Source organism: Homarus americanus, unplaced genomic scaffold (genome assembly GCF_018991925.1).
Source record: "Homarus americanus isolate GMGI-L3 unplaced genomic scaffold, GMGI_Hamer_2.0 scaffold31037, whole genome shotgun sequence".
Classification (NCBI taxonomy): Eukaryota; Metazoa; Arthropoda; class Malacostraca; order Decapoda; family Nephropidae; genus Homarus; species Homarus americanus.
The window spans coordinates 16,614,552-16,642,269 of NW_024722227.1; positions in this window are offsets into that span (position 1 = coordinate 16,614,552).

The window sequence follows — 27,718 nt, forward strand, 5'->3', positions numbered from 1 at the left end:
CAAGAAATTGTGGAAGAGCTGCTCTTGAGTTGACAAGCACTTGGATGCAGAATGAGTATCAAGGTTCACTACTTACACAGTCACTTGGACGAGTTTCCAGAAAATCTGGGAGAAGTGAGCGAGGAGCAAGGGGAGCGCTTTCATCAAGACATTAAAGTAATGGAAGAACGTTACCAAGGTCGATGGGACTCGAACATGATGGCGGACTACTGCTGGAGTTTGATGAGAGACATTCCAGAAGCTGTACATAAGAGATCGGCCAAAAAGAGGAAGTTTATGTAACTGTAACTTGATCTTAATACTTGCACTATTTCTACCGTACATTAATTGTTTTTTTCACCCTTCAATGTTACATTTAAATATTATATGTGCATTAACTTTCCAATTTGATATTAACAATTTTTGGTTATAGAAAAATACAAATTATAATGCTGAAAAAATTTATGTATACATGTTTAAACCGTCAATTTTGATCCAAAAGTTTACGTTTCCCAGCAAAAGTGCAATATGGTATATCTCAAAAACCTGATGTAATAGACAAAAACCAAAGTCATATTTGGATTCTGCACCCCAAATTTACTTAAAATCCGTTTAAAAACCTTGTGCCAGAAAAATTGTGTTGACCGGTGTTATTCGATTAGCTTTAATGCCTTGGTGTTTTCCGATGCTCTAGAACTTACTATGAACACGAGAGGTACGAGAGCAGTAGTAATTGGTGAAGGCGAGAACAGAGTCCTTACGTTATAATTGTTTTTCATTAACTTACAGTCAAGGTAAGAGCTGCCGAAAAAAGCACATTCTGAATCATGTACAGTACAGTAGTACATAAACTGTTTCATAATTTGGAGTGTTAACTGTTGAGGCGGAGCAGCAGTTATTTATATCATCACCACCACCACCTCCCTCATCACCACCACTACCCTTATCATTACCACCACCTCCCACACCACCACTACCCTCAATACCACCACCACAACCCCCACCACCACCACCACCACCACCACCACCTCTCTCATCATCACCCCACCCTCATCACCACCTTCCTCACCACCACCGCCCACATCATCATCACCACCACTCTCACCATCACCACCACTCTCACCACCTCCACCAAACTCAACACTACCACCCTCACCACAATCACACTCACCACCACCACACCCAACACCACCACACTCAACACTATCATCTTCACCACCACCACCCTCACCAACCACATCCCTCACCACCACCACCCACATCACCATTTTACTCATCACCACCACTCTCATGGCCACCTCCCACACCCACACTACCGTCATCACCACCACCTCCACCACCACCAACACCCTCATGACCACCTCACTCATCACCACCCTCATGACCACCTCCCACACCACCACTACCCTCATCACCACCACCTCCCACACCACCAGTACCCTCATCACCACCACCTCCACCACCACCTCACTCATCATCACCACCACCCTCAATCACAACCACCTCACTCACCACCACCCTCATCACCACCACGCGGAACTACTATGTTTGGATTTAATCAGAGGACATTATGTGTGTTGCCTTATTAGTTTTGAAGTTATCCTCCCCACAGTGTTTTGGCCGTCACATAACTCTCATTGGCTATATTGTTTGTATGTGTTAGGTGTTTTGTGGGTGTAGAAGACATAACAGCGAGTTTCATATACAGGAGTACTTCTAATATATAAAAATTCGAATTGATTTGTAAATGGGAATAATTATGTAGATATATAATAAAAACTATAAGTGAATGTCATAATGTACAACCTAACCCAACCTAAATTAACCTAACCTAAATTAACCTTACCACCTTACCAAAACTAGCATAAATTAATATGACCTTACCTAACCTAACCTAACCTATATTAAGTTAATTAAACTAACCTAAACTAACCAAATCTAAACTAACCTAAATTAACCTAACCTAAATTAACCTTACCACCTTACCAAAACTAGCATAAATTAATATGACCTTACCTAACCTAACCTAACCTATATTAAGTTAATTAAACTAACCTAAACTAACCAAATCTAAACTAACCTAAATTAACCTAACCTAAATTAACCTTACCACCTTACCAAAACTAGCATAAATTAATATGACCTTACCTAACCTAACCTAACCTATATTAAATTAAGTAAACTAACCTAAACTAACCAAACCTAAACTAACCTAAATTAACCTAACTTAAGCAAACTTAACCTAAACTAAGGTAACGCAACCTAACCTAAATAAACCTAACCTAAACTAAGCTAACCTAACCTACCCTATCCTAACTTAACCTACCTCAAATTAACGTAAACTAACCTAGAGTATGCTAAATTAACTTAACCTAACTGAACCTAATATATTTAAAGTTTGGTTAAGGTAAGATAAAGAAGAACCCCTTCATATTATACAGTACTTCGGTCTTGCTATACCAACACTACTTCCCATGGAGTTAAAAGGGCAGTGAGTTATCCGCTATGCTCCCAGGTTTAATCAGGATAATCCCTAAGTTACGTGCATACCCTAAACTCCATTCATACCTTAAACTGCAGGCATATTCATAGGAGTGTCGGTATAAATTAGTATATCGTAGCATATTTATGTGTCCATTAATACCAATAAATGAATATAACAACTGATATTAATTTCATGGTCTGTTAAAATGAGAACACAGCACACTTTTGTCTTAACGCTTCATACTCCAAACTGTACACATAGGTGGACTGAAGGGTGTCGTGGGATAGATCCATTCACCCTTAGGATGGGAGGCGAGCGCTGTAACCACCCGGCTACTGCATCCCATATTTTCATAATGCAGTCTAAAATTATTTCTCTCGACGCACTCTTGTATATACTTGGAATTAAGCATTAGGGAAATCTACGTTAAGTATTACATATCCTTTCCTAAAAATTGTATTAGTTCATTACAGGAAGTTATTGTGAGCCAGAGGGCATTGTATTGGTAATTATAATACTTTGGTCGATAAATCTGATCCTCTTTTTCTTTTTACAGGGAACACTTTTTTTGAACATCAAGGAGGAAAATCCCGTTTCTGCATTTTTACGCACATAAACTTGGTTCTGTCATACACTGGTATAAACGTTATTGCAGCAACTGTTTATGGTTATTACCCAGCGTGTTACAGGCTTAATTTACAAGTTTTACGTTAAATGTGTTGCCTGAAGGTCGTGTCTGTCGCAGGGGGTTTTATCCCACTGAAATTTATCTCACGCTTTTTCATGAATACGATATTGCCGGGAGTCGACTAAACTGTATTTATTCGAAGGAAAAACTAGCACAGCGACAGAAAAAATAAATGATAGTTGATACAGGCAGGAATCCAACTGCAAATTAACAAATAAAGTCGATTTGATATAATTATGATAAAGACTAAGGAAAAATTAACCGTCTATAACCTAGGTTGTCTTGTAGGGGCAACAAATATTCTCCATTATATTGGCGCACCATAGCCAGACAAACACTGGCTATCGCTGGAATGTGTGTATAAAAGACCTTGTTTGTCCAAAGTTTACATGTGGCTACCTGGATTATTGTCCTGAACTGTCTATTTGATAATGTCAGACACACTGGACGAGATTCTTGGTCAATTTTAGTAAGAATCATGAATTACGTTGCAGATCACTGACAAAAGAAATGTCCCATCAAACTATACCACATAATATATACGTATAAATTTCATCTCAACTTTGTTTACTTATCAGTGGCTGTTTACATCACATGGACGTTATATGAGAGGAAGTCTCAAGAGAGAATCATGAGCAAGCTGGACGACTTCAGGAAGGATCTCGTGAAACAGTGATAAGTTCTGAAGCACAACTTACTCCTGTGGGAGGAGTATGAAGACATGCCCTGTACAAGTTCAGTGTACACGAAGCATCGATCTGTCTGTGTCGTGGCCTGTGAAGTGCGTGCCAGACAACAACGGATGAAAAGGTTTTACAAAGGTGGAATTTGGCCAACAATTTGATTTCATGAACAGCTTGAAGTCATTATTGTTCAACCTAAAATCCACGACTGTCAAACTAACCTTCTCTTTTATTAACTAATTTATGACGTCACGGCATCATAAAATTATTTCAGTATTTCAGATAAATCACATCACGTTAGTCTGGAGTAACAATTATGAACTCTGTATTACCAGACATATATACTGTATATAGACGGTATAGTAAACTTAGGGTTTTTCCAGATAATTAAATATTTCACTGTGCAAAATAAAATAGCCACAATATCACAACTTGAATTTCCTTTGGACATTAAAACAACATGCAAGAAGTGTGACCCTGGTAAAAAAACTCCCTTAGAAGACAGACACAAATTTTAAACATTCAGTTCAGGTACATTAGTTCAAGGACGTTAAAACTTACTCTAATTCATTTAAGGTGTCCTCTCTCTTCATATAACCAATTTTTACCTCGGTTGATTAGCTAAGTTAAGTTAAGTTAGGTTAGGTTAGGTTAGGTTAGGTTAATTTCAGCTATGGGCATGTTGCACTTGTCCCAAAGAGCCATTTTCCCTTGTCCACATTAATACAGCACGTAACATAATCTGTCCACTGTACACCAAACCCGTTCATGAATAATCTAACCAGGCAACACTGTGCTCTCAGTATCACATCATTAACAGACACAGATGCAGTTAATGCCACCACAGTTCACCTTCAACACCAGAGAGAGCAATCTATTGTTAGCAGCGGCTTTCACGACCCACAGATTCAACACAGCCCGAAGCGTCACCTGAATATCTAGTGCACCATATTTCCCACCACTAGAGGGCGCTTCTGAAGGCCCTTCGTTATCCCCGGCTCAATACACATATGATAAATAGGGAACTGGTGATTTATTTGATATATACAACTTATACAGGTGATATGTGTGTGTGTGTGTGTGTGTGTGTGTGTGTGTGTGTGAAATATTAAAGGTTATTGTTTATGTTAGTATTATTTTCTTTGCTGTTAACTTTGCTATATTGTACACGTTGGGTATCACTTACATGGGGTACACGTATATTTTCTCTAATATTGCTGGGTAAGGTAAACAAAATACTATGTACTGTATTGGTTCCGGTATGAGAAATATACGATTACTTCATCTGAATTAAAAAAAAAAAAAATTTGCTGAGTTTCCATTGTTGGGCATTGAATGTTGGGATAGCTAGGGGAAGGGGGGGGGGTGGTCGATGGAGCGAGTGGTACGTGGGTGTTATATTTGTCTGGCAACATTTCAATAACCAAAAAAACAAAAACCGTTTATTAAGAGCGTGAACGAGGTGAGAGGACACGACTAGGTCTGGGGTGTGTTGTGTATAGTAACATGGTGAATGATTTGGTGAGCCATGCTGGGAAGTGGAGAAGGTAAACAGGGAGAACAAAGAGGTTATGGGTCACAACGAGGATAGACTTTATTCATGTAGACCAGCTGGAGAGTCTAAATTGATGCGTTTACAGTGAAAAGTAAAATTCAGATTATGGCTAACAGTAAGGTGTGGGAAGTGAGGCTAACTACAAACCTTGGGGATATGCTGGTGGATGTGACCTGCAATGGTTGAGACAGGTAAGTTAGACAGTGATGACGGCAGTTGAGGTGGAGGCAAGGGGGGGGGCAATAAAGGACACCTGTATATCATGTGAGTAAGAATGTCCTTTGTGTATTATCATGAACCTTTCTCAGGCGTCGATTGGGTATAAAACACTTGCTCCCTCCCTTTAGCCAAACAATAAACAAATGATGAAGGTGAAATACAAAGAGAATAAATCTGTAATGAAAGGAATGAAGAAAAAAGCCTGCTGCGAGGAAGAGTTTAAAGACCTAAATGAAGAGGAAGTAAACAGATGACTACTGAGCATCATAATATATATATATATATATATACATATATATATACAATCAACACCTCAACCCGCCAGGATTCGAACCCACGGCCCACGAGCCCATGATTGTGACCGGGGAACGCTACCTACTGGACCACCAGGATACTAAAAGCAGTCCTAGACTTTGTTATATTTCACACAAAGCCTGTTCAACGAGCTTATGGCACCGTGAACCTCTAATGGGGACTACCCGTATCACGTAGGTGGTCAGAGTAACGTTTCACCAAATCCGGCTTCGAAACACGAGGATCCATATATATTTCGAAGCCGGATTTGGTAAAACGTTTCTCTGACCACCTACGTGATAAGGGTAGTCCCCATTAGAGGTTCACGGTGCCATAAGCTCGTTGAACAGGCTTTGTGTGAAATATATCAGAGTCTAGGACTGCTTTTAGTATCCTGGTGGTCCAGTACGTAGCGTTCCCCAGTCACAGTCATGGGCTCGTGGGCCGTGGGTTCGAATCCTGGCGGGTTGAGGTGTTGATTGTATGTAGAATTCCGCGTGCTTTATTGGGCTAATGAAATATATATATATATATATATATATATATATATATATATATATATATATATATATATATATATATATACACACACAATAGCAGAATCGCCGCCCTCCTCCGGGCGGCTCTTTCGCTAGGCCACGGTAGGACGCCACCCTCCGGGAGCCTCCACATTGTCTCACTGTAGTGCATTAAGGTAGACCATATTTTTGGTTTTGCCATTAGCAGCAAGTATGTACAGATTTTTGTCAGTTCCCACTCTGGAGCATCCAGCATAGAACTGTCCATGAGAGAAGCAAGGAAACACCATGTTTAGGCCAACCATCTTTAGCGACTGTCTCTGGCTTTTGTAGATGGTCATGGCAAAGCTCACTTTAACCGGGAACTGAAGTCGCTTCAACTCAAATGGCAGGTCAGTGGTGATGAGAGGTATCCTTGGTATAAAAACGTCAACTCCTTTAGCTTTTCTTGTCAGTATTGTAGCTTCCAGTACATTTGGCATCATGTTCTTCACCACCAGTCTTGTGCCATTGCAGAGGATTGGTCGTTCAAGATTTTTTAAGAGCATTATAGGAGTTCCAATCTTGAGAGTGAGGTGGTGAAGAGGCATTCCAGCGGGCTCCAAAGAATTAAGGAATTCTGCAGGGTACTGGATTGCTTGGTCCTGGTCGATTACTGTACCAACAGATTTGCATGAGGTCTCACTGCCTGGAAGCTGTCTGAGTAGAGTCATGTTGATTTCAGCCACTGTTTCATTCTTTGGTGCCAGAATTGCGCATTCACGCAGCCACTTGTGATCCATGTAGTGGTGGATAATGTTTGGGTAGACCATGTTAATGAGCTCAGTTGAGGACTTTACAACATTTCCACATCCTTGAGGAATGATTATTTGTCCTTCTGAATCAACAGGGAAAGTTCCATTCCTAATCTATAGTAGAAGGTTTGCAAACCGTCCAGCATCCTGATCTCCTTGTAGATGTACTCTCATGTTTGTGGATAGGGTGAGTGTTTGAACACTTCTCCAAAGGTATGATGCCTTGAGCACGCATTCAGTACATCAGCTGGAGTGCTTCGAGGAATGACAGGTAGGGTCTGGCGAAAGTCTCCAGCAATGACCATTGTAATGCTACCCATGAGCTGGTCATTTTCTCTTATGTCTTGCAAGGTCCTGTCCAATACTTCAAACGCTAACTTGTGAGACATAGTCCATTCATCCAAGAATATGAGGCTGCATTTTTCTAATAGTTTTGCCTTTGCCAATCTTTTTTGATGTTGCACACTGGATTCTCATTGTGAGCGAGGTTGAGAGGCACTTTAAAAGTTGAGTGTGCTGTTCAGTCCCCAAAACTTCTTCTTCCATCAATAGTTCATTCACGGAGTATGTAAGTTCCACTACAACGGTACAGCAAAGTATATTTCTTTTAGCATTAAAATGTTATTTTTTATTGTCTAATCATCACTACATATAACATCATCCATCATCACTGCATATAACACCATCCATCATTACTACATATAACACCATCCATCATCACTACATATAACACCACCCATCATCACTACATATAACACCATCCATCATCACTACATATAACATTATCCATCATCACTACATATAACACCATCCATCATCACTACATATAACACCATCCATCATCATTACACATAACATCATCCATCATCACTACATATAACACCACCCATCATCACTACATATAAAATCATCCATCACCACTACATATAACACCATCCATCATCACTACATATAGCACCATCATATAACACCATACAGCATCATCACTACAGATCGGTAAAGTAGTTTCCGAGATTCTCGTGCAGACACACATACAAACACACATACTTCATTGTTATATATATATATATATATATATATATATATATATATATATATATATATATATATATATATATATATATATATATATATATATATATATATATATATATATATAAGTAACCGGTCGGAATTTACTGGACTTTAATTTCTCGCTAGACTTGGGGTTTATTAAAGATTATTAGATAGTAATTGCAGTGGAAGCGCCCCTTTGAGAGAAATCCTGAACCAGCACAAGAACACTTAAATTTACTAAACAAAATGAATTATCCGTGACCCGTGGAAGGATAGCGTCTGTGACTGGGATGAATGAGACACACTGTAAAATTTACACTTATATTCCCTCCAACACTACAAACACAATCAAATAATGGTGCACCAATATGCGCACTTCTTAACCAGAACTTAAAATACTACTCTGGGGAATAAAAGTTATACATGATATTGAAATTATAAAGAAAAATTAAATGCATTAAAAGAATTAAATCACAGCATCACTCTGGTTCCACTTAGTGACACAAACAATCAAAAAACAATACTATCAAAATTATTTAAGAAATATTAAACCACACACGTCAAGATAACATTAGTAAATGAGAAATGGTATTAACTACACACAAATATCGTCACTATTATTGATATGTTACTGGGTCCACCAATACTCGTGAACCATGCTCCACCCAACTCAACATACACCCGTAATAAGGGAGATAAAATGTTCCTCTAGGTATCCCCTAGACTCATGGTCTCAGTGTGTGACCATTAATTTACTCAGATAGCCTCAGTGTACTCCCAGTGCGTTCATGGGCAGGAAGAGAGAACGCCAGCAGGTGTCTATGGCCAGTAGGTAACACTTCTAGCTGACCGAGGACACGTGGTGTTGTGCACCCACGTGGTAAGAACTGATCACCCACTGCTGATGCTGGTCCCGTGTCGTCTTAGTTGTCGGGAGCACTCATTCACTCAAGAGATCCTTTGCTACCCCGCTAACCAGTGACAAGCCTACACTGATTGTTCCGAAGGCGACAATCGCCAAGCCTCAATCATCAACGGCAGTCTCAAACGGCAGTCAGTCTCTCGCAGCCAATTTCTCGCAGTCAAACTCGCGGTCAAGTGGGTTCTGACGGAAACCCTGAAATGAACTCACTGTTAGCTCTTGTTAACTTTATCACTGCCCTATCTAAACCCTGTCTGAGATCGAATGAGACTTACTTGTTATACTGCAATAGTGCAACACAGGTGACTAGGCTACGTGACTATTTCTGTGACTGACGCGCAGGGACGTCTTGCTGGACCGAATGCCTCCACGTGACTGACCTAGCCAGCGTCGCGTCTCTCCAAGGCGCTAGCTTAGGCCTACGTGACATATTTTCCGCCTAACTAATAACTCCTTGGGACACCCGTAACATTATTCAGACTGATAAACGATCTATAATAATTCCAAATTCAATAACAGTCCCTTAACTTCATGAATCGCATCATTATTAATTCGGCAAATTATATTTAATATCATATAGGCCTAGTTCCACAACCCCTCACTATGTGCGGGGAGCGTTCTCTTCCCTCAGACGACCTTGAAAGCTCAGTATCGCCAATGGCGCGGCGTTTGAAATTACACTGAAATTTCTGAATATTACATATATATATATATATATATATATATATATATATATATATATATATATATATATATATATATATATATATCATGTAGATCCACAATGGAAACGTGGATAAGATAAATCTTGATAAAATCACACAGGAAAAAGTGAAACAATGGAGTACCTTTGCTTTCGTCTTTATTCAGGACGGTGGTGTTGGTGTCTGGATTAGTGGATGTCATGCTTTTGACCTGACCTCATGTTTTGTAAGGTCACCCTGTGTACACAAGGCTCTCTCATTTCTTGTAATTCAGTTGCCTCTAAATATGTCTTGAACTAAGACGAAAGCTAAGGTGCTCCATTGTTTCCCTTTTTCCTGTGTGATTTTATCAAGATTTATCTTATCCACGCTTCCATTGTGGATCTACATGATATATATATATATATATATATATATATATATATATATATATATATATATATATATATATATATATATATATATATATATATATATATATATATATATATATATATATATGGCGAGGGAAGGAGTGGCAGGTCGAGACGGTAGATAGTGGGCGTCTCATCCTTGATGTACAAACGATACAATTGGAATATGAATATTTAATTAAATATCAACAGTGAGTCTCCAGTGAGGCAAAATAGAGACTGGAATGAATATTGGAGGGAAGGTGAGAACAGTGACTCAGTGAGGCAGTGGAAGTGATAGAATCTGTGAGTTATGGTTACTATCTCTTGCGGGGGAAGGGGGGGGTGGTAAAATGAGGAGATGAAGGGAAGGCATGGCTACTGGTTCGGGGCTCAGGAGGAGTGAGGGGGGAGGTAAAGTGGGGTGAGGTGATGAAGGGAAGGCTCTTGAGGGGGGATAAGAGAGGTGAGGTGATAAATAAATAGAAAGTACTGAGAATGACAACAAGAAGAAGAGATATAATGTTTTGATTGAGGAAAATCTGATATGTGGTCACGCAGTTACTGTGAGGGTGAGTGATGAATATCTTAAGCAGAGAAATTAAACATAAACAAGGGGATATGGAACAAGAAACGTGGTAAAGTTGTGTGATGGCGCGAGTAATGGATCCACAAGCACTGGGACCGGAAGGTCATGATGGCATTTTAAACTCTGTATGGGTGGGGGTGAGTAGTGGAGTAAGGTTCCAAATGGAAGAAAATTAATGAGATAAATAAAACTGTTATTGTATGCCATGTATGGGAATGATACAATGGTACTGAATTAAAATAAAGGCGTCAGCTGGTACTGATATGTAATGCGTCACGTTTCAACTACTAAGGAATTTAAGCCCTTCCTCACAGATTCAATCCTACAATAGACATCAATAGACAATAAAATAAGATACATATTATTTCCGTTTGAGTTCTCAGATTACTGCATGAGTAAACATCTCGAGCGTAAGACCAGCTCATTAGAGGACCTTTTATATCCCAGCTCATGTGACGCCACACTAATGGTCAAACTGAACCTGATAAAAGAGAGACATGCTAACACAAGGTAGATCTTACACCACCACTCACCTACACAAGGGAGATCATACACCACCAGTCACCCACACAAGGAGATCATACACCACCAGTCACCCACACAAGGGAGACCATACACCACCAGTCACCCACACAAGGGAGACCATACACCACCACTCACCCACACAAGGGAGACCATACACCACCAGTCACCCACACAAGGTAGATCTTACACCACCACTCACCTACACAAGGAGATCATACACCACCAGTCACCCACACAGGAGATCATACCCACCAGTCACCCACACAAGGGAGACCATACACCACCACTCCCACACAAGGGAGACCATACACCACCACTCACCCACACAAGGGAGATCATACACCACCAGTCACCCACACAAGGAGACCATACACCACACCTACCAAGGAGACCATACACCACCAGTCACCCACACAAGGTAGATCTTACACCACCACTCACCTACACAAGGAGATCATACACCACCAGTCACCCACACAAGGAGATCATACACCACCAGTCACCCACACAAGGGAGACCATACACCACCACTCACCCACACAAGGAGACATACACCACCAGTCACCCACACAAGGAGACCATACACCACCAGTCACCTACACAAGGGAGACCATACACCACCAGTCACCCACACAAGGTAGATCTTACACCACCACTCACCTACACAAGGAGATCATACACCACCAGTCACCCACACAAGGAGATCATACACCAGTCACCCACACAAGGGAGACCATACACCACCAGTCACCCACACAAGGGAGACCATACACCACCACTCACCCACACAAGGGAGATCATACCACCAGTCACCCACACAAGGAGATCATACACCACCAGTCACCCACACAAGGGAGACCATACACCACCAGTCACCTACACACAGGGAGATCATACACCACCAGTCACCCACACAAGGAGATCATACAACCACCAGTCACCCACACAAGGGAGACCATACACCACCAGTCACCCACATAAGGTAGATCATACACCACCACTCACCCACACAAGGGAGACCATACACCACCACTCACCCACACAAGGGAGACCATACACCACCACTCACCCACACAAGGGAGACCATACACCACCACTCACCCACACAAGGGAGACCATACACCACCTAACTGGTCAAGGAACTGACGTTAACACAACAGTAACCCCACCCAAGAGGAAAAATAACGGGCCATTCTCCTTAAACAAGTGAGATGCACTGTAACAGGAATAGTATATTTTACATCGTGAAAAAATGGTGTGGTTTTAAGTAAACTTGTAATGTGCAAGAAGTGATATCTACGTGGATCTTGTGAAGAGTAAGATAGTGTTATTAGTCATACCGGTCTCCCTGACACAAGTGTTGAGGCAGGAACTCTAGTGGACACCCCTGAAGTATGGAGCAAGTTAGGGATTATTCCATCAACCATTTATTGTTTGTCAGGGAGAGGTACGATATTGTATGATGTTTCCTTGGCTGTCTTAAATCTGCCGCTCCGATAAAACCAAGAGAAGTCACTGCAGGATATCAGGGACAAAGGTGATGATGAGCCAGTATTATGTTCCCAGGACAGCTAACAATAACAAAGAGGTGAATTAGCAGTGTAATTACACGAGTGAATCATATTAAAAAATTCTGAGGCAGAACAGTCTGTGTCAATTACTTCACTACTGGTGCGGCGTTTCTTCCACTGAACAAATGATAAACACCTGCTTTATGAGCGAATTCAATTTCTCCATAATTCTTGTGTTGTTATTGTGTTTTGCCTCAAATGCTTTTCCACGATATCATTACCCTATCGTCTTTAGGAAATTAATTCCATAAGCTACCCTCGTTAGAGGAAAGGCCACGGCTGTTTTAGCTCCTGGGGATAAACTGTCAGTAAAATAGCTAGTGTTAGTTGTGAACAGCTCTGTGCCCTTATGAGGGCAAAGTTAGTGAAGGTCAAGGACGAAAACTTGAAATTAAAGAAAGTGATTGCGAGGATGAAGGAGGAAGACACGAGACATGGAGAGTCTGACGAAAACACAGGCCGATGGAGGGCTGTGAGGAGATGAACGACCAAACTGGTGGTGAAGAAAGACAAGGAAACGAGTACAGCTAAGTGTTCTAACTTTTTTAGTTCACTGGTAGACGAATTGGACAGGAACTTAGTCAAGGACAGGGCTGACAAGGAAGGTACGAAAACCTTAAGTGTTGCTAGTTCCCAAGTACGGAACCTGGATAAAGCTTTTTGTGTCAAAAATAGAAATAAGATGAGGAGCTGGGGTGGGGGATATAGTTGACAGGATGGACAATATCTTGTCTGGTAATGGGAACAATCCCATTATGTGCCTCAGTGTAGGAGGCAATGATATTGGCCGATGTAAAAGTGAGGAGCTCCTCGATAAGTTCAAGGTAGCTAAAGAACGTATTAGGTCGAAGGAAGGGATCCCTATCATATGTGGTGTCCTGCCTAGAAGAAGAATTTGCAATGAATGATTGTAAAGGGCAGTTGGTGTCAACGGCCATCTTGACAGATGTTGCAAGTCAATATCAGTACCATTCATTGACATCTGGGACAACTTTTACGGCAGAAGGGACCTTTATGTTGGGGATGGGGTACATCTGTCTAGGGATGGGGTGGCAACCCTGGCTGGCTCTCTCGAAAGGGCAGTTCAAAAGATGTCGAAGTCTTTTAACTGCTAGGAGAACATATGAGCACGGGAGTGGAGGAGACTGCAGTGGGAGGGAGTAAACAAAGTGAAAGGTTACATGGAAATAGTGCTAGGAATGATGACAAAACTAAATTAGACAGGGAGTTAAAACCTAAACGCGACAAAGAGAGGACTCAGAACACGACTAACTTAAATTTCTACTATGCAAACAGTAGAAGTATGAGAAACAAAATGGAAGAAATCAGGGCGTTGGTATGTACAGAAAAAATCGATATAATAGCATTCACCGAAACATGGATAAACCTAGACTCAGGTGAGTTACCAGTCGAATATCAAATTGCAGGTTACAAATTTTTCCATACCGATAGGCACATTAGGAAAGGAGGCGATGTAGCATTCAATGTCAGGGATAATCTGAAGTGTGAAATCAATAAGGAAATAAAAACTAAACTGAATACAGAAACAATTTGGATAGAGTTAACCGATGGTAGGGAAAAATTAATCGTAGGCGTAATATATAAACCTCCTAATCTCGATAGAGTTAATGAGCAACTTATTTGGGATGAAATGTGCAGGGCATCCAGACATAGTAAAGTCTATATAGTAGGCGAATTTATCCTTAGTCAAATAGATTGGATTGACCTTACGTGTAACTCAGAATCAGAGGATTTTCTTGAAACAATCTAGGACTGTTTCCTAAGCCAACATATAACCGAAGCCACCCGGGGTAATAATATACTCGATTTTCTTCTGTCAAACAGAGAAAACTTCATAAGTAATGTCGAGGTAGGGAACGAACTTGCTAACAGCGATCACAAAGAAATAAGATTCCTATTAGAATTTCAGGGCAGCCGCAAGGAAAATTTGACTAAAGTCCCAGATTTCAGAAGGGCAAACCTTAATAGTTTGAAGAGGCAGTTGAGAGAAGGGGTATCACACTTGGGGGTGAATTACATGACCTCACGCGAGGTGACCTTACACAATGTACCCACAGAAGGCGACCTCACCTTACCTGGAGAGAGGGTTGAGGATGACCTGATCACGAGATCTGAGGTTGACGAGTTCTACAACAATTTAAGTAATGAGTTACTTAATGCACAAAGGCAGAACATACCATACAGAAAACTCAGATCAAACAACAATGACCCTAAATGGATAAATAATTATTTAAAGAATATTATTGGAATATTTAGTGGTGAAGTTTACCTCCGAGATTATTATAAGGTATTGGCCGGTAGGGTTAAGACCGAGATAAGAAAAGCAAAGAGGAATAATAAACTGAAGGTAGCAAGGGAGGCGAAGTCAAACCCCAAGGGATTATATCAAATGTATCAAACTAAAACACAAGAAAAGATTGGACCAATACAGTCAGTAGTAGGTAGTAGGCAGCTACCAAACAGGGAGGTACTACTGCCTGGGAAGATATTGGAAGCATAGTGTGTTGTCTAATGGTAGACCCTGCTGCTATATGGCATCACAAAAATTGTGACCAAGTTCAGGTTGCTAATCTGACTTTCTGCCTCACTTACACACAATTGCAGGTGTCTCAATTGTTTCTCTTACTTTGACAACACAACATACATACAGTATATTGTTTCTCACTACTGATTTTTTCTTTTTTGCATTTGTTTTTGGTTCTTTATCATTATTATTATTATTATTATTATTATTATTATTATTATTATTATTATTATTATTATTATTATTATAAGAACATAACATAAGAACATAAGAAAGTGGGATACTGCAGGAGGCCGACTGGCCCATACAGGGCAGATCCCTTTCACACCCATCCCAGCACTTCCATGTGCCTATCCAACTTTGTCTTGAAGCTCCCTAGCGTCCCCGATCCTACTATAGCACTCGGTAGCCTATTCCACATATCCACAACTCTATTGCCAAACCAGTGCTTGCCTATATCCTTTCTGAATCGGAATTTATCTAATTTAAAGCCATTTGTTCTAGTTATTTCGTTATTACTGAGCTTCAGAACATATTCCATTTTACCCTTGTTAATCCCACTTACCCACTTGTACACCTCTATCATATCTCCCCTAACTCTACGCCTCTCTAATGAATGTAAACCTAAGCTTTTCAGTCTTTCTTCATATGGAAGGTTTCTAATATTATGGATCATTTTTGTCATTCTTCTTTGTACTCTCTCCAAAGAATCTATGTCCATTCTATAATAAGGACACCAGAACTGAACCGCATAATCCATGTGTGGCCTCACTAATGCTAGGTAAATTTTCAAGATAACGTCAGCAGTTCTGTTACTCGCAGACCTAGATATGAACCCAAGAATCCTGTTTGCCTTGTTGCGAACGCTAATACATTGTTTTCTAGGTTTCAAGTCGTTGCTAACAAATACACCTAGATCTTTTTCACAAACTGAGTTTTCTATTTCCGTGTTACCTAGTTTATACTTAACGTTTGTATTCGTCTTCCCTATCTGTAGTATCTTGCATTTATCAGTATTAAAATTCATTTGCCAGTCTACTGACCACTCATGTAAGGTATCTAGATCTCTTTGAAGGTGTTCAAAGTCACTGTCTGAATTTATCATTCTCCCCATTTTGGTATCATCTGCAAATTTACTAATCCTACTAGTTATGCCTAAATCAAGATCATTAATGAATATAACAAACAGCAGAGGGCCTAATACAGATCCCTGGGGAACTCCGCTTTTGACCGCACCCCAGTCTGACTTTAATCCATTTATGCTGACTCTTTGTTTCCTACCAGTTAACCATGACCTAATCCATTTTGATACTGATCCACCTATTCCATGTGCTTCTACCTTCCTTATCAATCTCTCATGAGGGACTCTATCGAATGCTTTACTGAAATCTAAATAAATTATATCATATGACTTATCATTATCTACCGCTTCAAATACTTCTGAGAAAAAGCTAAGCAAATTTGTAAGACAAGAACGTCCCTGGGTGAACCCGTGCTGAGAAGAATGAATTAAGTTGAATGTTTCAAGGTGGCTTCTGATTTTTGTAGCAATAATTGACTCTAGCAACTTGCCTATGATTGACGTGAGACTAATGGGACGGTAATTTGATGCTATTGATTTATCACCCTTTTTGAAAATCGGAACTACATTTGCAAGTTTCCAAGCTTCTGGCACTAGGCCCGATTCTAATGACTTATTAAATAAAACTGCTAATGGATTACTCAACTCATCTCTACAATCTTTTAATATTCTAGCATATACCTCGTCTGGACCAGGCGATTTATGAGGCTTCAGTTTGTTAATTACTTTAAGCACATCGTTACTAGTAATATTGATATTCATCAACATATTTTCTATACTGTCGTTATATACCTTATGAACTTTTGGAAATTGTGCTAGGTTTTCATTTGTGAATACGGAGCGAAAATGACTATCTAACGTACTACACATTTCTAACTCATCATCAGTCATTTCTCCTGTCGTAGTTTTAAGGGGACCTATTGTATCTCTAACCTTTGATTTATACAGTTGATAAAAAGCTTTGGGGTTATTTTTCGATTCGTTTGCTACCTTGATTTCATAATTTCTCTTTGCTTTCCTAATTTCTGTTTTTACCTGTCTTGTTAGGTTCTGATAGTAACCAAGTAAGTGATTTTCGCCTTTCTTAACTTTTCTGTATACTCCTTTCTTTTTCCCTAGAAGATCTAAGAGTCTATTATTCATCCATTTTGGTTGGTTCCGTATCGATCTGAATTTTCTTTTAGGGATGTGTTTATTTTGGGCATTATTGATTGTCGCAATAAATTGTTCATAAGTAGCTGCTAAATTAAATTCGGGGTTATCCCGTCCTAAGTTGACAGTTTCCGGAGGTGTGGGGGGGATTAATCTTTTGACCATAGGGTCATCCCTTAGGTCTCTCCTTATGCTACTGTAATTAGCCTTCCTAAAATCCGGGATCAAGGCCGAATTTTCCTTCTTCCTGCCATCCCATATTATGTTAAAATATATGGCTTTATGATCACTGTTTCCTAGTTCGTCTCCAATCCCAACATCTTTTACTAGATTTTCATTATTACTGAGAACTAAATCGAGGATATTATTTCCTCTAGTGGGCGAGTTTATGAATTAATATAAAAAACTATCCTGTACTACTTCTAGAAAATCTTCAGATTCATTATCGCTAAGTTGATTTTTCCAATCTATGCCTGAAAAGTTGAAATCGCCTAGAATACATACATTGTTTCTATCAGATGCCTTCTTTATTTCCTCCCATAGCAATTTACCATCGTTCCTACTCAAATTAGGTGGTCTATATATAACACCAATGACTACGGATTCACTGCCTTCACCAATCTCTACCCAAATACTTTCATTGTCGCTATTTGTTTTAATGTTTGATTTATTGCAGCTTTTTAATGACACCCTGATACACACTGCTACACCGCCACCTCTCCTTCCTACTCTGTCAAATTTAAATAGGTTATATCCTGGAATATGAAATTCTGCTAAAAAATGCTTGCTGTTTGAATTTATCCATGTTTCCGTTATTGCAATTATATCTATGTTCTCTTTACTAACAATGGCCCTGAGCTGGTCCATTTTGTTACACAGGCTTCTACTATTAGTATAATAAACACTCAATATATTTCTTCCGTTTCTATCTGTTTTACATTTATTACTTTGATGTTTGTTATTATGACTAACTATATTTTCAGCATTATCTACTTCTGTTTCACTACTTCCCAGGACCTGCTTGTGTTTTGACTCCCATTTTCCCCGACCCCTCTCTACTGGCGAAACCCCCCCTTCGGAGTGACAATTTCACGCTCCAGGGATGCAGACAACGTCTTTACCCCCTCACGAGACAAGTGTACTCCGTCTCGACAGTACAGGTAGTCGTTGCCATAAAATCGTTGCCAGTCATCAATGAATGCCCAACCATTGTTTGCACAATGTTTTTCCAGTCGGCAATTAATAGCAATTGCCCTGGACAGCCATTCACGACCAACCCCTCTTCTAGGCAAGACACCACATACTATAGGGATCCCTCCCCTATCTCTAATCTTCCCCAGCGCCTCCCTATACCTCTTGAAAAGTTCCTCACTCCTAACCTTACCTATGTCGTTTCCTCCCACACTAAGACACACTACTGGATTGGTACCCTCCCCTGACAAAACTCTGTCTAACCTCTCGGCTACATGCCCTATCCCAGCCCCAGGAAAACATACCCTAGTCCTACGACATTATTATTATTAATTATTATTATTATTATTATCATCATTATTATTTTATTTTTAATTTTTAATTTTGTATTTTTACTATAAATTTTATTTAATATGAATTATTATTATTATTATTACATTTTCGCCCCCAGGCCCTGATGTAGGTTAGTGACCTGTGCCTGGGTGGGCTAATCCCCATAAAAAAAATCAGATACCGGTGAGCTAACTCATAACGACGGAGAAATGAGGAATAATCTGAATAAATATTTTTCAACAGTTTTCACCACCGAAAATTTAACCATGATACCCGAGGCACCGACTCTATACGGAGATAGTGAAGAAAATAAATCAATCGAGATAGTAGTGACTAGTAACGATGTTGGTAAGCTGATAGACAAACTAAAGCCAAATAAGTCACCAGGTCCCAATGAGATATTTGCCAGAGTATTAAAGGAATATAAGGAAGAGCTTAGTATGCCCTTAGCAAAGTTGTTTAACATGTCCTTAAAAATTGGTGTAGTACCAAAATCCCGGAGGATAGCGAATATGATACCGTTTTTCAAGAAAGGAGATAGATCATTATCCTCTAACTACAGTCCAACCGGTTTAACATCAATTATAGGCAAAATGTTGGAAGCAATAATTTCAAAATCTATTCGAAATCACCTGGAGAAGCACAAGTTGATCAATGAATCCCAACATGGCTTCACTAGTGGGCGTTCATGTATGACAACTGTTTTCGAATCAGTGGATGACGGACACGATTATGATGTGGTATACCGCGACTAAAGTAAAGCCTGTGATATACTTCGACTTAAGTAAAACCTTCGACAGAGTCCCCCATGAAAGACTAATACAAAAAGTGGAGGCTCATGGAATTGGAGGAGATATTCTAAAGTAGATTAGAGCGTCGTTACAAGACAGGAAATGTCACTTGTAGAGTACCCCAAGACTCAGTACTAGGACCATTACTATTTATTATATACATAAACGACATAGATATCGGCGTAGACGACACTACAATAGGGCGTGTAATTAAGTCTGCCGAGGACTACAGGAAGATCTAAAAAAAAATTTGCATGGTCTGAAAAATGGCAGATGAAATTTAATGAGGACAAATGTAAAGTATTTAGTGGAGGAGATGTAGACGGAAAAACCAGATACTAGATACCAGATGTACAATGATGTTATAGAGAAAACCGACTGTGAGAAAGACTTAGGAATCTTAAACCATGAAAACAATGTGTATTTGCTCGAAACAAGACTAACAAAGTACTTGGGTTCATACAAAAGCGTGTTAGTTACAAGACGAGCGAAGTTATCCTTTAACTATATCTTTTACTTGTGAGACCTCACTTGGATTACGGGGTTCAGTTCTGATTACCGTACTACAGAATGGATATAGAATCCCAAGAAAGAATTAAGAGGAGAATTACAAGACTATTTCCAAGCATTGGGAACCTTGAGTAGAGAGACAGGTTAAAGCATCTTAATTTGCACTCCCACGAGAAACGTACATTAAAGTAAGGGGTGATATGATCGAGGTGTATAAATGGAAGTCCGGGTAAAAGAAAGGTGATATAACAATGGCACTCAAACTGTCCAACCAGAAGCGAACTCGTAGTAATGGTTTTAAACATTGGTTTGGAAATAGAGAAGTGGATGAGTGAAACAAGTTACCAAACATCATTATTAACTCGTACGCGCTGGATAGCTTCCAACAAGTGATCGAGGGCCCTTCGTGCCTGGTGGCGAGTCCTGTGGTACAGCTTACCGAGGGGTGAAAGTTCGAACGCTCGTGCTTGGCTAGCGCGCAACCGTTGTCCAGCTGACAGCGACAACGTTTTCCAGATGGTCGTGGTTGTTATAATCATGGTCGTGGTTGTTATAATCATAGTCGTGGTTGTTATAATCATGGTCATGGTTGATATAATCATAGTCGTGGTTGTTATAATCATGGTCGTGGTTGTTATAATCATTGTCTTGGTTGTTATAAACATGGTCGTGGTTGTTGTAAACATGGTCGAGGTTGTTATGATCATGGTCGTGGTTGTTATGATCATAGTTGTGGTTGGTATAATTATGGTCGTGGTTGTAATAATCATGGTCGTGGTTGTTATAATCATGGACGTGATAATTATAATCATGGTCGTGGTTGTTATAATCAAGGTCGTGGTTGTTATAATCAAGGTTGTGGTTGTTATAATCATGGTCGTGGTTGTTATAATCATGGTCGTGGTTGTTATAATCATAGTCGTGGTTGTTATAATCATGGTCGTGGTTGTTATAATCATGGTCGTGTTTGTTATAATCATAGTCGTGGGTGATATAATTATAGTCGTGGTTGTTATAATCATGGTCGTGGTTGTTATAATCATGGTCGTGGTTGTTATAATCATGGTCATGGTTGCTATAATCATGGTCGTGGTTGTTATAATCATGGTCGTGGGTGATATAATCATAAGTGTGGTTGTTATAATCATGGTCGTGCTTGTTATATTCATGGTTGTTGCTGTTATAATCATGGTCGTGGTTGTTATAATCATGGTCGTGTTTGTTATAATCATAGTCGTGGGTGATATAATTATAGTCGTGGTTGTTATAATCATGGTCGTGGTTGTTATAATCATGGACGTGATAATTATAATCATGGTCGTGGTTGTTATAATCATGGTCGTGGTTGTTATAATCATAGTCGTGGTTGTTATAATCATGGTCGTGGTTGTTATAATCATGGTCGTGCTTGTTATATTCATGGTTGTTGCTGTTATAATCATGTTCCTGGTTGTTATAATCATGGTCGTGATTATTATAATTATGGTCGTGGTTGTTATAATCATGGTCCTGGTTGTAATAATCATGGTCGTGATTGTTAAAATAAGGGTCGTACCTGAGACTAACACAGGTAGAATAAACCCCACACCTAATCTTTAATCTCAATAAACCCAGATTAACCTCACATAATCAACAGGATTAGAGACCATTAGGACTGTACCACCAATACCGATACATTTCACACTGGATTAATAACAAAACATTTTATCACATTTCCAATAGCTAATGTCTTACGGATACTGTAAGTATCTAGTATACTATAGGAAGGAATAGAATAAAGGTTAGAATAATTAGTTAAAGAAATATTCGCCATAAGGAGAGGTTAAAATCATAAAAAAAAAATATTTTGAATCACCGATGATCATTCCGAGATAAATTATATTATGAAGAGAACTGACCTTGATTCTGGTTAGGTTAGTCACCGTCTGCTTAAGTTATCACCTGTGTTAAGTCATCATAGTCATCATCTACGTAAGTCAGTTTTAGGCCCATCTCACACGACTGACCGACCATAGATGTTCTTTCCGCGCGAGGGTGTTAGTTTAAACTGCGTCTTATTATTTACGCTGGTGGATGTAAGACCAGCTACCCTCACTGACGCAGCTATGGTCAATTTGGTGTTATTCTTGTTTATAAATGCCTTCTAATCTGTCTCAAGTCTATCTGTCCTGTTTACTGCCATCCCAACTGTCTGTTCGTCTGCGTGGTGTTTGACTGTGAGCCCGTCTGTACTCTTTGTGTCGTCAAATCTGTCTGTCTTATCCGTTGTTGGCGTGTGTCTGCCTGTTTGTCTAATGTGAACCAGTCAGTCAGCTGTCTGTATGTCTGTCTATCATGTTAGTTGCCATATTGTCTATTTGTGCATGTATGAATCTGTCTATTTTTGTCAACCTCCTGTCTGTTTAACTGTCTAGTTTCACCCTGTGTAGTCATGTCTGTCTGTCTGTATGTATGTGTCTGTTATCTTTGTCTTTTATAAGTCTGTCTATCTGTCTGTCTTTCTGTGTGTCCTTGAATGTGTCTGTATAATGTCTTTTGTTTGTCCACTTCTCTCTCTCTCTCTCTCCATTTTTATCCGTACTATCTCTATCTTTATTTATATATCTCTCTCTCCATTACACTACTCATCATATTTAGCACTTTTTATTCCTTATTAAATAGGTGATTTTAATATGGTATTCTGGGAACTTTAAAAAACACATCCCTCCATTCATACCTCCACCTCTCACTATCCCTCTCTCCCATCTCCTTTCTTTGCTCGCCTCTTAAGGATAATAATGTTTCTTCTCCTTCTCTTCTCCCTTTCTAGCTTCTCCATGCATTCCTGTTATTATCTTTTTATCTCCTCTCCTTTTCCATGTACACTCAACCACAGGAATAAGTATACACTGTAGCCTCGTAAGGTCCGAAATGCTCTGGTAACGTTGAAACTGCGCATCCAGACGCATGATGAAACTCAGCTCCCCCCCACCTGTTATCTCTAACTATTTTCTGTTTCCCCTTCTTTTTTCTTCTATTTACTCATCTTTCTTCCTTTAGTAATCCAAACAACATTAAAACAAATGTAGGCTAAAAGAAAAAGTGGGGGTGGAGAGGAGGGAGCCGTACGATAACTGCAATCGTCCGTCCGGCCGGCAGACAGCGTACAGCGACATCTTTTGCCAGCGTAAATAAAATCGTTAAGTAATGCCTTCCTAAAGAAACCATCGACATGGGACCAGGTTTGTTCCACTCTACGATTTTTTTGCGATTTTTCCACCAAGTTTGATGAAAAACGATTGTGCCGTTTCGGCTGCCCAGAACAGACAGACAGACAGACAGACAAACAGACAGCTAGTCCTATAGTATATTAGATATAGGTTGGATGGATATATGAGCGATAGGGGTTGGGTGTTAACGGGATTGCCCAGTATGGGCCAACAGGCCCACTGCAGTTTTCTCCATTCTTATGTTCTTATGTTCTAAAATATATTAATTATCTTCTGCTAATTAAAAAATCTTCTTTGTAGGTATTCTTTAAATTATTTTCATGAAAAAGTTTGAACGGGCTGCGGTGTGAAGTTCGAATTGCAATTTTTGAAGCTCACAAAGAGTTCGTCCCACGGGGTGAAGTTTGTGGAGGGAGAACCGTTAATTAGGAGGCATTATGGCGGTGTGGAATTGATCTCTTCGCTACGCTTCTATACAATTTCCCTTACAAATAAATGGAAAATGTAATCAACTTTGTCGTGCTTACTCAGACATACAGCACTTGTTCTTTGCCGCTTCTTCTTAATAGTTGTGTGTACATAGTGAGACCCTCAGTTTACTTGATGAACTTCTTATCCCAGGGGTGATAATGATCAGTCAGCGTAACGTATAAAGGACTGACTCCCCATGTATGTTTCCACAATTCATCAGGGTGGCTGGTTTGATTACGGGGCACCCAGCTGTGAATGACCACAAAGTTGAGGAAATGAAGGTGGTCGAGTGCAGTCCCGTCCATAATGGTTACTTGCTTCAGGCGGCGGCACACTGGGCACTTTTCTCCAAACATGTTTGGCCAACACGGTCCAGCCACCAAAACAAAGAGACGTATTGCGTCACACTCGGATGTTTTGTTGGCGCGTCTGCCCAACGCAACGAAAACAACAGCAAAGCGTCCAGACGAGGTCCGCCATGGATCCCTTTACTACAGTTGAGGCCTTGAAGGATTGTGGTATTAGGGTGTGTCATAGGAGGGAAGATCAGCTAAAACTAATGGCCCATCACTTTTTTGGTAGATTTTAGTGTATATAAACAGAAAATAATTTCAGTTTCAATATTTTGCAACCTTTTGCTAGGTTAATTTTAGCGTGAAATTTATCGAAAATCTAACGTACAGCTGCATTAGTGCATTACAATTAAATAGTGAACATTGCTTTCTGACTTCATTCTTTAACAACCCAACTAACAATATTTTTTTCTGTTTCAGATTCTGATGCATTTATAAGTTGATAATATTTGCGATGGCTGCTTGTGTCAGGACGAGGAACCAAAAATCCAGCCATCTCAGTCACTATCTTGGGTCTGGGAGAGAGCTCCTGAAGTCGGAGTTGCCTACATTGAGAGATGCTTTGAGATACGGTGTTTTAATCAGGCAAATCAGTGACAAGAACCAAAGAACTTACACAAACAAAGACATTGCCAGTGATATGACCAAAGCTGTCTTGGCACAGTACACTCTGGCTAACGCTCAGTTCAAGCCTCCAGTCATAACAAGTCAGAAGAAGATTAGTGAAAGACTGCTAGCCAGTTGGGAAAAGGCAAGAGATATCTCTCTTGGGAGAGGAAAACTTGCAGTTAAGGACAGCTTTGCCAAGCAACTGGACCAGTTATTTGACATAATTACTTGCAAGTGCCCAATTGTTCTCTGTCCTGAGTTTGGATGCGATCGTGACTGTAAACGAGGCCCACATCTCCTGTATTTGTAAGCGTGAACTGAAGATTCCTGTGATCGAACTGGCATTTGTCAAAGCACAGAGAGAGAAGACTGGCGCAGTATAGGGGCTCATGATTTCTAGCCAAGATATTCCGGAGTCCAAGAGACAGGAGGCTGCCACAGAGAGACAGAAGAGGAGAAGAGCTGCCGAGGAAAAGAGACTTGAGAAGGCCCAGGGTGAGGTAAAAGGCCGATGATTGGAGTCAAGCTGATTCAGAGTTTAATGACTTCCCCATGGCTGATCCGAGTGCTGACCAGGAGACTGGTGACTTTGTCCCTAACCCAGAAAATAATGATCCCAAACCTTCCAGGCATAAGATTCGAAATAGGAAAGATATCCCGAGCATAGCTGTGGCCAGCATGCGACACCACACTGGTCTCAGAGAAACTGCAGAGATAGCAACAGCTGCCTGGGTTGATGGTGGTTTGATAACACCTGATGATGTTCACCTGGTGATAGATCATAACAAAGTAAGGAGAGCTCAGGAGAAACTTGTCAGTAACCTAGAAGAGGAGTTTGATAAGGGGATAAGAGAAAATGGAATCAATTGTTTGTTCTTTGATGGAGAAGGGATGACACTAAAGTGTTCATGAAAGTTGGAGATTCTGACAAGTTGTTCCCTGCCATGGTCAAGGAGGAACACTACTCCTGCTGCAGTGAACCAGGAGGGAAGTATTTGTGGCATTTCACTCCAGAGAAAGATGACATCAGGAAACCAGCTGAGATAGTGGCAGATAACATTGTGAACTGGCTCAGAGAGAGCGTGAACCAGACCCTGCAGGCCATTGGAGGGGACAGCACCAACAGACACAGGGTGGCAAGGGGGTCATACAGTGGATAGAGCGGAAGGTGGGAGGGAAGCTGAGGATGCCAGATTTGTTTGTGACCTCCACACCAACGAGTTGCCACTCAGACATCTGATCCAGAAATAAATCCGAGCTTTGAAAAAATCACAGTTGGCCCTCCACTCGTTGAGCTTGCACATACTGTCATTGACGACCTGAGTACTGACCAGTACTATGGTTACATGATTTGCAGTGCCATCAAAACTGGGGTCATGCCTGATAGACTTGCTTACCTGCAGATAGGTCCAGTCTCACATTCTAGGTGGCTCACAACGGCTCTCAGGTTCTGCAGAATTTGGGTCGCTCATCATAAACTGAAAGGGAACCAACTTCACAACCTGAGACTTATTGTCCAATTCATCGTGAGTGTCTACTTGCCAAATTGGTTCAACACCAAGGTCAAGTCATCGTTCTCCGAAGGTTCGAGGCATGTTCTCTTCCAGCTTGAGCTCCTGAGGAGTCAGCCAAGGAAGGTTGTTCAGATTGTGGAGCAGACTGTGAGGAGATCTTCCTGGTATGCTCATCCCGGGCAGTTCTGCAGACAATGCTCTGCAGTAAGGATGAGGAGGAGAGAAAGTGGCGATCAAAAGATCTTGGATATGAGACTTATGAGAGGATCTGGGCATGACGAATCAGTTGGTGACGATTCCTTCAGGGTCAGGAAGACTCCCTGAAGTCAATCTAGGTGCCAAGACCCTCACTGATCTCATAGATCTGGATAGCATCAGGCTGGCGAGGAAGAGCCCCCCTCTTACCTGCAGCCTCACCAATGTTCAAGTCAGAGCTTTCCTGGACAACCCCATGCATGTCCCTGCCTGGCCCTCGCACGCACCCAGAGTATAGAGCGTTGTGTACAGCAAGTGAGCGAGGCCAGCAGTCACGTGTACAGCCAGGAGAGGAGGGAAGGCTACATCCGAGCTCAGGTGGTCAGCAGGGAGGTGATGAGTAGAAACAGAAGCAAGAAAGACATGTTCTCTATGGTGTGCAGCAACACCGGGTCGTAGTAGTAAAACCGGTTTTTGTATTTAATGATTTTGTTTTCTAAAGGAATATTTAATTTAATAAATGTGTCAAGATCATTCGTTTCACTATTCTGGATCATTTTCATCCAAATAAATTAACCTGATACATTTGCTTTACTTTAAATAAGCTATTTAGTGGTGTTGGTAAAAGGGTGGGAATACTGAATTTTCATAAGATTTCAAGTTAAAATTTACCTAGCAAAAAATTAAAACTTTTCAAATCTGAAGATATCACATGATTCTGCACATAGAACTACATCATTAATACCATGGGCCGATTTTTCAAACTCAAAAAAAAAAATTCGCCTCCGTA